The 10,803-nt window shown below is 45.3% G+C and overlaps 1 pseudogene; it reads right to left on the reverse strand.

The window, feature by feature from the left end:
• Window positions 1–7,325: 7,325 nt before the first annotated feature.
• Window positions 7,326–7,442, reverse strand: LOC126208498 (5S ribosomal RNA; annotated as a pseudogene).
• Window positions 7,443–10,803: the final 3,361 nt, after the last annotated feature.

Below are 10,803 nucleotides of genomic sequence, written 5' to 3' on the forward strand. Positions count from 1 at the left end.
AGAGAGCATTCCAGTCAACATTGTCAAAAGCTTTCTCTAAGTCTACAAATGCTATAAACGTACGTTTGCCTTTCCTTAATCTATCTTCTAAGATAAGTCGTAGGGTCAGTATTGCCTCACGTGTTCCAACGTTTCTACGGAATCCAAACTGATCTTCCCCGAGGTCAGCTTCTACCAGTTTCTCCATTCGTCTGTAAAGAATTCGCGTTTGTATTTTGCAGCTGTGACTTATTAAACATATAGTTCGGTAATTTTCACATCTGTCAACTCCTGCTTTTATAGGGGTTGGAATTATTATATTCTTCTTGAAGTCTGAGGGTATTTTGCCTGTCTCCTATATCTTGGTCACCAGATGGTAGAGTTCTGTCCGGACTGGCTCTCCCAAGGCTGTCAGTAGTTCTAATGGAATGTTGTCTACTCCGGGGCCCTTGATTCGACTCAGGTCTTTCAGTGCTCTGTCAAACTCTTCACGCAATATCATATCTCCCATTTCATCTTCATCTACATCCTCTTCCATTTCCATAATATTGTCCTCAAGTACATCGCCCTTGTATAGACCCTCTATATACTCCTTCCACCTTTCTGGTTTCCCTTCTTTGCTCAGAACTGGATTTCCATCTGAGCTCTTGATATTCATGCAAGTGGTTCTCTTTTCTCCAAAGGTCTCTTTAATTTGACTGTAGGCAATATCTATCTTTCCCCTAGTGAGATAAGCCTCTACATCCTAGCCATCCCTGCTTAGCCATTTTGCACTTCCTGTCGATCTCATTTTTGAGACGTTTGTATTCCTTTTTGCCTGCTTCATTTACTGCATTTTTATATTTTCTCCTTTCATCAATTATATTCAATATATCTTCTGTTACCCAAGGGTTTCTACTAGCCCTCGTCTTTTTACCTATTTGATCCTCTGCTGCATTCACTATTTCATCCCTCAAAGGTACCCATTCTTCTTCTACTGTATTTCTTTCCCCCATTCCTGTCAATTGTTCCCTTATGCTCTCCCTGAAACTCCGTACAACCTCTGGTTTAGTCAGTTTATCCAGGTCCCATCTCCTTAAATTCCTACCTTTTTGCAGTTTCTTCAGTTTTAATCTACAGTTCATAACCAATAGATTGTGGTCAGAGTCCACATCTGCCCCTGGAAATGTCTTACAATTTAAAACATGGTTCCAAAATCTCTGTCTTACCATTACATAATCTATTTTATACATTTTAGTATCTCCTGGGTTCTTCCATGTATACAACTTTATTCACCTGATATTAAGCCCTCAGACTTTGAGCTTTTGCGCTCTCTATCAAACTACCTTCAAAGAACTTACTTTCCGGATGAAAATGTACCCCGAATATGTCTCCACGAGTTCTTCGCCTCAGAACCTCGTGATTTCTGCAGTTACCCTAGCGTTAGCAGACTGTTATCAATACTGAAGGAGAATATGATATTAATGACTAAAGTATCTCTATGTGTATCCGTTGTGTTTATTAAAGTTGCTAAAGAACGCTACGAACTTAAGCACCAACCCAATACACCGCTTGTATTGCCATTGTAATGAGAAACGAGCTTAAAATGATTAACATCTGACCATACATTTCCGACATTTACGACAGTGTTATGCGCTCCCGTGCTGAAACAACAGTTTACAATTTTCTCAAGACGTACCAGTAACGAACGGCGCTGCATTCCCTGCTGTCTACGTACGGCGACACGATGACGGGAAGTGGCGTGCCCGCGCAGCGAGTGCTAGTGTGACGCGCGGCCGGCGGCTGGGGAGGGCCGTGCGGCGGTATGTAGGGCAGCGGCGCTGTCGCCACGTGTCTGCGTGTGGCAGGCTGTTCACCTGCCGCCGGGGGCCGACCCAGTGTTGCGCATCTCTTCGTCCTAAGTGTACTCCCCTGCTGCCATGTTTTCTGTTGCTCGCGAAATTTCGATTTCCTGGAATGGCGTCGTAAAGAAGGTTATATAGCTTAGCGGAGAAGGCAAGGGGGTGGGGCACAGGGGGAAGGGCAGGGTGACGTGGGATGGGGGTCTGGCGCGCGGGTCGAAAGAGGCGGAGAAGCGGGGCAAGGAAGAGCACCACTGCGGGACGGCTGAGGAAAGGGCAGGAGGCGAGAGGCGGGGGCCGCGTGCGCGCTAGAGTAAATTTCGGGAATCGAATGCGCCAGTGCTAATATGTGCTGTGCCACGCTGCCTCTGCTAATGGTGACAGCGGGAAGCGACTGCATCTCGTGTGCTTCTCTGCCGTGACCGAACACACGACGTCCCACTGATGCAGGGTTACTAATGAGTTCTCCAGAAATTCTCGATTCCTCCTAAACAACGTCTTACTGCGCTGCTGCGATGTCCGTACTGCGGTTGCTGCCTTCATCGTTAGCTTTTATGGTTTCATCACCGTGGTTACGAAATGTAGGCGACTAACTGAGATAGACAAAAACCATAGAGAGGAATAGGCCTCTGTTTCTTTAATGGAACACGCTGATAACCGCTTTAAAACAACGAAAAATGACAACGAGTTTATCAGAGACAGAGCACAAGCTCGAGCTGTTGAGGGAACCAGCTCAACATTTATCTTAAGCGTTTTACAGCAATGACACAATATCTGCATCCAGATGATCATGTGGTGATTTGAACTGCCGTCCTCCAGAATAGGAGTCCAGCGCCACATCACTTGGTCACCTTAAAACCACTGGGATTACAGGGGAGCCGGCCGAGCGGTTCTAGGCGCTACAGTCTGGAACCACGTGACCGCTACGGTCGCAGGTTCAAGTCCTGCCTCGGGCATGGATGTGTGTGATGTCCTTAGGTTAGTTAGGTTTAAGTAGTTCTAAGTTCTAGGGGACTGATGACCTTAGAAGTTAAGGCCCATAGTGCTCAGAGCCATTTGAACCATTTGATTACAGGGGAGAGCTTAGTGATGTATGGCAGTAAGGCTCATTCCAAATACGAGCCCTGTGCCTTCCAAGTAACCAGAGAGAATGAAGTTAAATATCCCACCTTCAAGGAGATCATTAGACATAGAGCATAAATCACATTAGCCGTCCGGTGTGGCCAAGCGGTTCTAGCCACTTCAGTCTGGAACCGCGGGACTGCTACGGTCGCAGGTTCGAATTCTGCCTCAGGCATGGATGTGTGTGATGTTCTTAGGCTAGTTAGGTTTAAGTAGTGTTAAATTCTAAGGGACTGATGACCTTAGATGTTAAGTCCCACAGTGCTCAGAGCCATTTGAACCATAAATCACATTCAACAAGGGGTGGGAGGAGAAAGTAACTGGAGCCTTGTCGAAGGAACCAACCCTCAGTTCAGCTCAAATCCTCTCTGGTGGGACATCACCCTATTGTAGCAATGAATGTGTGAGTAGAGAGGTTTGCATGTTCAATCAAGCTGAGGGCTATGCTAGCGATAGCCCAGCTACTGACAGAGTCTCTTATGCCGGACTGGACTCAGCAGATGAACCTTACAAAGCCTGTCCGACAAAGCCCCACCTCTTCCCACATCGAGATCCAAAGTCCTTCTCTAGCTACCTGGGTATCCAACCAGCGGTGTGATGCAATCCACACTGAGGGGTGTGTGTCTCATGGAAAGAAGTGTCACTAACAGAACCCCAGTGATACTCGGTGTCCTCCCACCTTAGCCTCATGCTTGTGTGGAGCTCGGCTATCTTGACTCGATGTATTCCCAATTCATGGGAACAATAACGAGAACAGAAAATAATTGATCATACCTCACTTACCAGAGCACCAGAGTTGGAATCGCTGGAAACAGTTTCTGCCACTGGACCAGGTGACTCACCTGTCCAAGAAGTGGAAAACATTACAGAGAAGTTGGACCAGATCGAGATAAAATCCATATGCGCGTGACAGAGGAGGAAATTTCTCAGAGAACGAAAAGAAAAGGAAGGCACAAAATGGCTTCCTGAACACAAATGGAGAAAGAGAAACATCTTTTACCTAAGATCTTCGAAAACAGAAAGTCTCAGAATTAATGGTGTACATAGACTAATTATACCACCAGGACAGGTAACAAGCGAATGAGGGAAGAGCCCAGCACTCCCATACCTCAGTACAACAGGATGCAGAAAAATCCAAGGAAACACAGACCTATAGACCAGCAGTCTTGATTTCTAGGATGTCGGATATCCAACAGGGATATCCATGGGTCATCGTTACCTCGCAGCAGGAGAAGTTAGTTCAGATGACTCTGTTTGAGAAGACTGGTGGTGGGGGGGCGGAGGGAGGACCTCAAATTCAGGATCGTCTTCTGAACATAGGTCCTCTTGTCTTTGTCTGCAAGGGAACAGGAACAGCAGACTGACTAAAGCAGATAGTGTTGAAGATATATCTATGGAGGAGGTAAGACTGCTGATCAATACAGCAGCGAAACTCTTCAAGGCTGTGAAGACAAGTTTTCGCCCTGAAATTTCCTAATAATTTGACTCCAAAGACTTTGTTCGAGGTAGTTCAGTTACAGAACCAGAAGGTCTTGACAGACGAACCAACTGGAAGGTGGTACCTGACAGCCAAACCCTTGTGGTGAATGTCGGTGAGGTATCCCTGATGGCATGGCGAGAAGAGGACTTGAAACTGTATTTAGGGTTCTCTCGAAAGCAACTGTGGCGGCATATTAGAGACAAGTTGATTTATACTAGGAATCTAAAAGTCCCCAGAACATGCATTTATAACAACGACGGGATTTCACTCATGCTGAAGTTAGACTTCTGTCCCAAGGAGTTAATGACCATTTGGATAAAACAGCGTGAGGAAGGAAGCACTTAGGAATTTGTACTGGCCTCAGCTTATCTTCCCTATGAAGTCAGTGCTCCTTCTTCTCAGATAGTGAGACGACTGGTAGCAACTGTCTGCAGCTGAATGAACAACTGTTGGTTGGTTGTGATCCCAGTGCCCATAGCCTGGTATTAGAAAGTTGCGACACCAACAGCAGAGGTGAGTACCTATTGAAATATCTATTAATGAGTGATTTAGAGACCTTGGGCAGGTAGGATCTATTATCAGGAATAGAAGAGAATAAATAATTGCCGCCCGGGGTGGCCGAGCAGTTCTAGGCGCTACATTCTGGAGCCGCGAGACCGCTACGGTCGCAGATTCGAATCCTGCTTTGGGCATGGATGAGTGTGATGTCCTTAGGTTAGTTAGGTTTAAGTAGTTCTAAGTTCTAGGGGAATGATGACCTCCGAAGTTATGTCCCATAGTGCTCAGAGCCATTTGAACCATTTTGAATAAATAATTGATTAACGTTCGGGTCCAACTACCCATTGGTAGTTACCTCAAACAATGATATATAGTGATGGAGCGATCCTTGCGTAACAACATCTTCATTACGTTTAAGGTTGAAATGGGTCTTAAACAGACCTTGGGCTATAGGAATCCTAGGAAAACAAACTGAGATGCATGTAGGAAAGACAAACTCAGTTTATCTGGAGTTAAAACATCGATAAGAATCCAGTGGATCTTGAAGAAATGGCACATGAAATAACGCATTTCATAATGATCTCATCCTTAGAAAACTGTCCTGTCACAAAGAAACACACAAACACGACTGGACCTTGGTGGACCAATAATCGGGAATTGCAAAGGAAGCAGGTAAAAAGACTGTTCACCTTTCGAAGAACGAACGGGAAACAGCCAAAAAACTGAAACGTCCTTGCTAAATACAGTCTTGCTGCTACTGGGCGAAATTATTCTATGAGGAGGTGGAAGATACAACTGCTAGTGCCAGACTTCACAAAATCCTCTCAAGAATACCAACAAATCCAGAAGGCACTGTAAAGAAGGAAGATGGTGGGTTTACAAGAACAGCATGTGAGACGCTGGATGTGCTCGTCACCACTCACTTCTCTGAACGCACTTTAACAGAGAACTCAGGCCAAGATTCGGTTTCTGTGAGGTACTTCTTTACAGATAACCAATTAAGAATCCACTAGAGAATGTGCTGACTTCAAGAAAATCCAGTGGGTGGAGAAGATGTTTCAATCATGCAAGTCACTAGGGCCAAATGGAATCCTCCATGAACTACTGCAAAAGACACGAAGACGACTCATCAGACTACTATGCAGACTGTTCAGAGCCAGTATAGCAGCAGGAGCCATTCCTAATGCTTGGAGGATAGTGAAAGTTGTTTGCATTATGAAGCCAGGAAGATGTGATCATACCAATGTTAAAGAGGTGAGCCCAATTAATTCAAAAAACGGTTCAAATGGCTCTAAGCACTATGGGACTTAACATCTGTGGTCATCAGTCCCCTCGAACTTAGAACTACTTAAACCTAACTAACCTAAGGACATCACACACATCCATGCCCAAGGCAGCATTCGAGCCTGCGACAGTAGCAGCAGCGCGGTTCCGGACTGAAGCGCCAAGAACCGCGCGGCCACAGCGACCGGCAGACCAATTAGTCTGTCCTCCTTGTTTCTGATGAAATTAGAAAAACTGATTAAAGTGCAGACTGGGGAAACGACGCTAACTGGCGTTTCTCTACATGAAAACAAACATGCATATCAACCAGATAAATCAAGCAGAACAGCACTTCATCAACTTGGAAAAAGTTTTACACTTTCAGGAAATCTCTCTCTGCATCTTCTTGGATATTGAGGGGGATTTTAGCAACATTACCTTCGAATCCAAGGCTAGAGAAGCAGGAGAGTATGGCACTAAGACTGGTGTATGCAAGTGGATTAAGACCTTGCTAAGCAGACGAAAGGTAGAAGCCACGATGATGAGGGACAACATGGTGATCAAAACCACTAGAGGGCGTCCACAAGGACGGGTTTCGTTCCCATTACAGTGAAACCTGCTGGTGAAGGCCAACGATGTACTGACTATTTAGTCATAGTAACACTTAGCGAATTTGCAAGTACCGTTAGAACAATGGCACAATGGGCTCTGAACATTGTATAAAACTGGTGCAGGAAACAGAATCTTTGGGTCAGTCCGAGGGACACCTGTAGTACTACTCGTGAAGAAGAATATCTAAGACACATACTGCAGTCTTAAACTGCTCGATGAAATTCTGGCACTAGAGCATGTGGTCAAGTATCTAGGGATTACCCCAGATATGGAAATGTGATGGATCCCATACATGTTCCGAGCAAAAGAATATCTTATGTGCACTAGAAGCACTCCGTCTTCAGGCCACAAGTGGCCCATCTGGATCATCCGACCGCCGTGTCATCCCCAGTGAGGATGCGGATAGGAGGGGCATGTGGTCAGCACACCGCTCTCCCGGTCGTTATGATGGTTTTCTTTGACCGGAGCCGCTACTATTCGGTCGAATAGCTCCTCAATTGGCATCACGAGGCTGATTGCACCACGAAAAATGGCAACAGCACATGGCGGCTGGATAGTCACCCATCCAAGTGCCGACCACGCCCGACAGCGCTTAACTTCGGTGATCTAACGGGAACCGGTGCATCTACTGCGGCAAGGCCGTTGCCTATGTCCACTAGAAGGGTCTGCAGTAAAACATGGGGTATAAACACCAGGAGCATGTACTGGATACACACATTTGTAATAACACCCATAATTTATGGGGCTGGAGTATGGTGGAATAAAATAGGTCAGGTCTGCTGTATGGAACCTAGGAAGATGCAGAGCTCGGGCTGGCTGCCTGTATCAGTACACCCACTGCTGGGATGAAGACTATGCTGAATGTGCTTCGATTATACCTTTGGGTTGCAATGGAGGCAGTGGATGGGGTATCATCTAACTATACTATAATTACCAGTTGCTTCAATAACACGATTCAAGGTAACAACTGCAGTAGGAAGCAATGGAAGAATGATCCACGATACTATTCAGGTGACATAGTCTAGTTTACTGACATGTCGGAAACAGACAAAGGCAGGCTGTACACGGTAGAGCCCAGGGCTAGAGAGCGCAAAATCTCTAGGGAAACTGGCCACGGTATTCCATGCGAAAATATTTGCTATCAGAGTGGGTGCGGAGGAGAGTCTACATAGGTAATAAAAGGATGGTGGCATGTACATTCGAGCAGGAACAGATTTTCAAGAGAGGTGTCTCTAGAGAAGGAGAGGGCAAAACGGTTGTGGAGCATGGTTGACGAGAGTGGGCTACTGGCAGATATATGGAGGAGACTGCTTTTGTGATAGAAGTTGGGCCATTAGCTGTCTTTTAAAGCTTGGAAGGAATTTAATTTCCCCGATTTTTGAGGGACGTTGTTCGAAAGTCGGATTTCTAACACAGAAAATAGTGTTGATGCGGTAGTTGCGTTATGTAATGGTAAACAGACGTTAGTTCGTTGATTTGGCGGAAGGGGGGGGAGGGGGACCAAACAGCGAGGTCATCGTTCCCATCGGATTAGGGAAGGATGAGGAAGGAAGTGGGTCGTGCCCTTTCAAAGGAACGATCCCGGCATTTGCCTGAAGCTATTTATGGAAATCACCATAAATAGAGGTGCAAGACATAGGGGTGAGTTATGTAACATGAAAAATTGAGGTTGCAAATTTTGGAAGCGCTTCAATCACACACGAAGAAATGTTAGCTACGGTTTTAAACTTGTATAGGGTTTATTCGAAACTGCACTGTTGTATTGTCCAATAACATACTTTCAAAAGCAGCATCGTTGTTTCTGAATTTCAGTAGCTGTGGTTATGGATTTAGGTCTAAGGATCTTTGCAGAAGAAAGTGATCGTGCCACTTCACTATCGGAATTTTAAAACCTTTTCTTATTCAATCTGCCGCGCTGGGTAGCCGCGCGGTTTTAGGCGCCTTATCACGTTCGCGCGGTTCCCCCCGTAGGAGGTTCCAGTCCTCCCTCGGGCATGGGTGGGTGAGTTGTTCTTAGAGTAAGTCATATTAAGTGGTGTGTAAAGCTTAGGAACCGATGGTCTTACCAGTTTGGTCCCATAGGATCTTACCACAAATTTCCAAATTTTTATTCAATCACAACTGTTCGGTAGCAAATTACCAAATTACTTGTGCATAGTCTTCTACTATGGTACAAAGTGCATTAAAAGTTGAATTATAATAACGTGTATTAAACAGATTTTTATGTTGCGACAAGGCTTTTGCTTTTTCCATCTCACAAGACCTGGAAGGCTAAAATATAAGAAAGACGGACAAGAATGGTAGACCCAAATGTACTTTCAACACTCATTGTAAAAGAAACAATGTACATACAGCAGCAAACGCAAAGGCATATTTCACATCTGCTGCCTGTGTGAACAGGGTCTATACAACTGGGCATAAGGACTGTATCATCATTGAGAGACGTTGACATTATACGAGAAATGGCTGCCCGTGATGACGTTAGTAGTTGGGGTATGAAACTACTGTATAAAAGACTTGAGCGTAAATAAGAGCTGCAGGTGAGGTTCCTATACGATAACAAATCAACAAACCGTTTGCATTGTTTCTGATTATGCTCCCATAAGTCGTTTCGATTTGAGTATTAATACCGTTGGTACTGGGAGATACAGTATACTGACGGTTCAGTTGTAGAGTGGCTACGTCAGATACGTTTGTCTGCGACATGTCAGGAAACGCACAGATCAAAGAAATGGAATTTCGGCTGTATCTGAAAATAAGAACTAGATGTCTTGGTAATAACATCCTGAGAAATAGCCTTGTGAAAGTTAAAGGACAAAAATATGCAGAAGGACGGGTACAAATATGGCTTCAACTGCAGCCTCTTCTTATTGGTTGTGTTGTGAATAGCCGCATTTCCTATAGGTATAATTTCTTTGATAACACCTTCCTGGGTTTTCTACGCTTTCCTAGGGTTTCCACTTCCCAACTACATCAGGATAGGCGATCTACGAGCACGCAGCTGCTGCTAAATATCACCAGATTTGTGAGAAACGCCAGTTACGCCTTGCGATCTCACTCAGGTCCTTTTTCAACCTCACTTCCACAGAAAATGAATGTATGGTGTCGGCGTTTTTACACACTCTCAGAGCACGTGAGTAACATGGAACACATTCAAAGCGAGGGGGCGGGGGCGGTCTGGAATCAATAAACAAAATATTGTGCTCATGAGTAGCTGAATTAGAAACATCTTTCCTTTAACAAGTATTAACACCGTTTTTCTGTGATGATGGGTTTCGAAAGTCATACCTCCTACATGGACTCCAGGAGATTTAAAACGTGTTTTGGGCCAGTTCTGGTTATTGTCAATCAATCTCGAGTGCGTCCCAAACACGCCAAAGTCGGGTGACTGGTACCCACATATCTGTGGAAAGTTCCACAAAAGTATTCCGACATCATTCTCCAGCAGTGGGGTGGTTTATTGCTTTGATAAGGTCGTCTGTGAGCTACACTGGCAAAAAAAAATTTGCAACACCAAGAAGAAGTTGTGCGACGTAAAGGAAAGTTGGTAGTCGTGTTTCTGCACCTGAAAGTTGATGTCTCTTCCAGTTTCGCGCCAGCCGCTTAAGAGTGGCGCTAGTAGCGTTAGCTACCTTTGAGATTGAACCTTGTGAATTGACATTAGTCAAGAACGCCTGTAAGGTGACGAAGAGTCATTATCAACATCTCAAATACACTCCTGGAAATGGAAAAAAGAACAAATTGACACCGGTGTGTCAGACCCACCATACTTGCTCCGGACACTGCGAGAGGGCTGTACAAGCAATGATCACAGGCACGGCACAGCGGACACACCAGGAACCGCGGTGTTGGCTGTCGAATGGCGCTAGCTGCGCAGCATTTGTGCACCGCCGCCGTCAGTGTCAGCCAGTTTGCCGTGGCATACGGAGCTCCATCGCAGTCTTTAACACTGGTAGCATGCCGCGACAGCGTGGACGTGAACCGTATGTGCAGTTGACGGACTTTGAG

The sequence above is a fragment of the Schistocerca nitens genome, chromosome 1 (genome assembly GCF_023898315.1).
Source record: "Schistocerca nitens isolate TAMUIC-IGC-003100 chromosome 1, iqSchNite1.1, whole genome shotgun sequence".
In the NCBI taxonomy this organism is placed as follows: Eukaryota; Metazoa; Arthropoda; class Insecta; order Orthoptera; family Acrididae; genus Schistocerca; species Schistocerca nitens.